A 6,000-nucleotide genomic window follows, 5' to 3' on the forward strand; every position below is an offset into this window, starting at 1 on the left:
CCAAACACTGTGTTAGTTCAGCTTAGAATGCCTTGAAGAAAAAGAAAAATATGTTTGAAAATGCATAGGAAGCCAAGGTGAAATTTCAGCTGTCCAATGACTTGGCATAAATATATTTCTTTTCACAGAATACGGGATGGAGTCTGTGCGTCCTGAGAAAGTCGCAAGTCGCCACTTTTAGCGTTAATTAGCCTGCTCCTGTACGTCTCTGTTGGTATGCAGCGCGTCCCGTCGCTCCGCACTCAGCACATCGAACGCAGCAGCACTGGATGCGAGGCGCACAAGAAAGCCTTTGATTGACAGTTCAAGGAGAGCCCCTTTCTTCCAATCATCAGCCCCAAGGAAGGAGGCGGGATTTACGATTGCACGGATGCCCTGCTTGGAGAGGCTGGCCAAGGAGGCGCGCCGGCCAATCGGAGGCGCACGGTGGGCGGGCAGAGCGCAAGGCGAGCACGGCGCGGTGATAATGCAATGTGATTTATAGCCAGTTGTGTGTTGCTGCAGTACTCAGAGAAAACAGTCCACAGGGGGACAGGCAGGCATAATAACTACAGGGGACGGAGGTGGGGGTGAGTTAGGGGCAGGTGGAGCCATATGGACTCTTAAGCTGGGTTTTTAGAGAAAGTGAGAGAGGCACAGAGAGACAGACAGAGGGAGAGAGGTTGTCTTGTTGATGAGCAGATGTTACACACTGGATGGGGATGAATACTGTTAGACAAGAACAGGACGGACGTGAGGCGTGTAAGGAGTGTGAGGAAAGTGACAGGGCGCCTAAGCTGTGGGTGGACTGGGTGAACCCGGGTGGTCTGTCAGAGCAGGGAGAGCTGCCTGAACCACAGCACTGCAGATAACACACACACACACACACACACACACCACCTGATCACACGGCTAACATAATGGCAGGCAACACAAACCCATGCGGGGTGACACTTTATATTTATGCCTAAGTACTTTGTAATGAAGTTGTGTCTAATGAGCCATTTGTTAACATATTAGTCCCTTATTCACTGTGTTCAATCTAGTATCACGGCGCTAAAAGCTTGAGTAGCTGTTGCCTGTCGAGAAGATCTAATTTTCTAAAAAGGCAATTCACAGGTTGAGCTAATCATCCCAGCCATGAGTGGTGGAAGGCCTGACTATGACAGACACGGGCTACTACATAGTGAGCTGTGTGACTCCCAGAATGCTTTGGTGCCGAATTTATGCATGCTTCCCCAACATTTGGCAGTTCATTACAGTCATATTGCATCATATATGAGCGGACCTCATGAGTGAGAGTCAGGGTAGCATGCACATACACACACATGGACACACACCCTCACACGCCCAAACAACTTGTGTACCAACAGGGTCTATTTTTGCAGTGCCTTATTTACCAGTTGATTTATTTGACTATTGTATTGGTTTCTTAATCGCCTGAATCAGTAATCAGTGTTTTATGACCCAAAAATGCCCAAATCCTTTACTTAAGCAAAGTAAAATGCATTAACCTGTAAGAGGTGCTTTAATATTGTGGATGTAATTGCTCCATTATACTGTTGGCTGGTGTCAGCTCAAACAGTGCATCATATTTTATGAGCTTATCGTATGTTTTGCATGCCAAACTTCATTCTGCAAGCTACCTAGTAACTACAGCTGTCAGATAAATGCAGTGCAGTAAAAAGTACAATATTTCCTTGTGAAATGTCTTGCCGTAAAAGTAAAAAGTTTCATAAAATGGAAATAGCAAGTAGGTGAAGTGCCAGTACATAAAAACTTAAACTTAATTACAGTCCTTGGGTAAATGCATACTTTCCACCTGTTTACTACTGCCCATTCTTTAATAAGCAATAGACTAATAAAGCATGAATTCATGGTAATTAGGACAACAGGGCTACAAAATTGATGCAGTGGGGGAAAAAAAAACGGACTGCATATCTGCTCACGATGAAAGGTGATGGAAGATTATCAGACATGCACCGAGAAAACCCAGCAGGTAATTAATGAGTAAGCTAATCAAAACTTTACGTTAGTTACTTAGAGGCAGACGTGTTTCTAAATATTTATATATTTACTGGCTATTAATTAGATTTGACACAGCTGAGTGAGTTATAATGTTAAGTACTGGCTCATTAAGCTTGTTTTCTTTTTGAAATATTTTAAATATTAATTCATGTTTTTTTTTATCTTATTGATGCATAAATTAGTTATTGATAATTGCAGGGAACTGATAAATTGTGGACTGAGTTAGATACAAACATAGTTAGATAGATAGATAGATAGATAGATAGATAGATAGATAGATAGACCTTTTTAATCCCAGTTGGTGAATCAGCAGCAGCAAAGCTCCATCCACAAATAGTGAAACCACAGCAGACAATTGACAGAAATTACGAGCAATAAAAAAGAGAATAGGCCTATAATTTTGGCCTGAGGGAAACACCAAAACAACATGGCTTATACAGCCCTAACTATATTCTATTGTTTTGTACAAAACAATTAAGCCTAGAACAGTATGATGGGCTATTCTCCTTAATCAGCATGTCCTCCTCTTCTGGACATATTTGTACTGAAATGCCGCAGGACAGTTATTGTACAGCTACCTCATTAGCATAGAAACATCGTCTCTGCTTGACATTAAAAAAAAAAAATGTGATCCAAACAAGAGATACGCTGCTGCAAAACTTCATTAATGGTATTCATGATTGCAATCAGTAACACAGCCCGGCTTCCATTCATTCACAGACTTTATTTATATACCTGTCAAAAGTTAACATTTGTTTGTATTCCATTTTTTTCCAAGTTATTCGATAAAACAAACACCCGAGAAAATGTTGACATAAATTTGCATTTTGACTCAGTTTGACAAAGCCAATTACCCTCACACCTCGCCAGCTCCCATCATATGCCATCCTCCGTACAGTGGAAGTGGGCTTACGGCAAGGCTGAGACCAGACATACAATTTTAGATATTGTAGCTCGGTAAAATGGTGGTGCATCTTGTGCTGGATTTGTCTTTGGAAACGTTTCTTTTAGGTGAGCCTCTCATGCATGTACACATTATACATGCAGGACATAGATGCACATGGCATGCACACAAATATACACAGTTATTCTTTTGACTCTTGCTATAGCAGATCACTGCTGTAACAAACAAGGAGTCCCTTTTTTTCTGTGGAAATACAGTGGTAAAGCAGTGGTTATGAGGCCAGCCTGAAATTTTGTGAAGTCAGCATGGTGTCTCAAAGTGTACATATGTGCTGCAGTTTCCCACCACAAAACGATTACAGGGGAGACATGAGTAGAAACAGGCAGTAAATTGACATTGAAAGAGTGGGGGGGGGGCGAAGGTGTGGAAGTTGCGGCGGTGGATGGGCAGATACATTTATCTTTAACTCGACGAACCACATTCATCTGCCAACTCACACAAAGTGATTCTCTCCTGCTATACTTTTTCTACTGCTGTGAGAGAAGTTTTTTTTTTTGTTTTTAGCAATGTTATTTCCTCTTCCCCATAACCAAAACATGATCCCAACCTTATCAATATCTTTTAGTTACCTAATCTCAACCATGTAGTTGTTTTACTTAACCATCCGCTAACCTTATCACACGATTAATAGGTGAAATTGTATGTCCAGTTTATGTTATTTTCGCATACATTCACATTTTTTGTGTCCATAGCACATAATATGATTTCCTGTTGAGTCAAGAAACTTGTATGAGACTATGTTGCATAAGCCGCACTTTTGCAAGAAATAGTGGTGTTGAAAAGTTTTCTATAACAGGATAGAACTAGAAACATCATTTACTAGTGCTGTCTAGTGTTTTATTTCCAAAAAAAAAAAAAAGATATTACATGACATTTACTGTTCAATATTTCTTCATTATGTCTTGAACTCAGCAGAATGTGCTAAGTTACCCTTCCTTTAAACCCTGCCATAATTTGATGCAATTTTGTGCTATTGATTATTTTTTTTTACTTGTGCAAGTCACTTTTTCCAATTGGTGGATATCTCATTTTGGAGGGACAGAATTGCATTAAAATGCATTACAGAAGTTTAAGGCTCTATTTTCATGGCAAAGCGTTAGCCATTAAAACTCGGCAATATCCTCTCTGGGGTGTGGCCAAATTATTTTTGCAATTTTCGGCACTGGAGTTATCTTGGTGATAAGCGCTATCCTGGCGTTATCTGGAGAGAGGTGGCTGGCACAGGAGCTAACACCACTAGTAGGAGGAGTGCATCATTAACAGGTGGTGTCTGGGTTTACTTCAGTAAAGACCAATCAAATCAGCTCCTCAGTGCTCTCCACGGTGCATGATGCACACTGGCATTTTCAAATGGAGGAGACGAGACCGGGCTCTCCGTCTTCTTCTCATGTCTGCATGTGCAGTCCAAGACCTGTATGACTGCACAGCACCCAAATGTGAATATATACTGCACACAAATATATCGCCATTATGTCTCCTTTTTAAGGTGAATTGCTGTTTCTGGAGCTGGTTTCAACTGGGTCAACCTGTTTTCTTTGCGTAATGATGCTACTTGAAAACAATCGTTGACACAGTTAACAGTGCAGTTACGGCGAACTTTGTCGAGTGATAAACATTGATTCCATCATTTTGTTGGCTGGCTGTAATTTATTTTCTTTTTACAATTTCCTCAAATGAAGGGCTTGGATTCAATTTGTCATTACAGTATTAAAATGAGGCCCTAGTTCCACAATTACCAAATGTGAGAAAAACAATAGTCTTTTTTTTTTTTTTTTTTTTTTGACAAGTAACCTATTATTTTAGTTTCCAATTGGAATGTACTTAACGCACACAAATGTGTTTCCTGCCTTGCCCTTTCACTAAAACAATTATAGTAAGTAAAAAAAAAAAAAAAAAAAAAAAAAAAAAAACAGGCTTCAGATGCAACTTTTGAGAGACCCGTTTGAGAGCAGAGGATGCATACAGCTGCTCCCAGCAACTTGACGTTTTTGGATGAGGATGTGGACTGACCTTTCATGATGTTTTCCACCGTGCAAACTTCGAGTTACAGCCAACCGGTTTTGGTGTGTGCAAAAACAAAGATGTCTGCGCTGCTGTCAGAGCTGCTGTGGGTTTACCCAGATTTAATCTAGGTATCCACCATCAGATAAAATGTGCACAAAACATGCATCACTTCCCTCGATCTGGATGTAACGGCACACTGTTCCTGTTGCTTTCCGATGGCTGTAGAAATTTAATCAACAATAAGTGATGGCTGTTATACTGTACATCCTTTAGGCAGCTGTGGAGGACAGATACCAGTAAGAATCAGCCCTTTATCAAACCAAGCAGGCCTACAGACATTTAAGGCAATAATTACAGCTCTACTGGTATTATCACCTTAATCAAATTAAACGTATAGTTCTGATATGTAAGTAGTCTCTTCTCTTGCTTAGAGAATTTGTATCAGTGTGAAAAAAGCAAGCATATCATTCATGAGGGGGTTTGTGTCATTATGGAGAGGGGTGTGTCACTGCTTCTCCATCAACTATTGGTGATACAATAGCTCAGTCCACATCACTTCACTTGCCATCACTCATTTAGACCTGCTTTTGGCTGCTGATCCGCGTGAGAAACCCACCCAGCTCACCCACTCCACCCATCTCAGTGTTGGCGAGTTCAGTTTAGATGGTGAAAATCTCAAAATGGCAGAATCCAGTTTGGGATTTGGGAAAACTGGTTCAGAGCCAGTCCAAATTAAGCCTCCTTTGTGGCAAACACCAGGTTTTAATACCACCTTGAGAATAGAGCTCTTACTCTTACTGGTTGAGAATTGGCATTAGCGGACAGGAGCCAGTTGTTATCTCAGTATTAAAAGATGTGTTTTGATTTTCCAGCTTAGTGTCAGATTGGTGGCATTTTCTCCGTTTTTTTTTTAATGTGTGTGTGTGTGTGTGTGTGTGTGTGTGTGTGTGGTTATGTGTCCTGCAGGCCAGCTGGACTCTTTGATTAAACTGCATGACAGAAGGGGACATTTGTCAGTGAATGGG

Source organism: Myripristis murdjan, chromosome 16, assembly GCF_902150065.1.
Source record: "Myripristis murdjan chromosome 16, fMyrMur1.1, whole genome shotgun sequence".
NCBI lineage: Eukaryota > Metazoa > Chordata > Actinopteri > Holocentriformes > Holocentridae > Myripristis > Myripristis murdjan.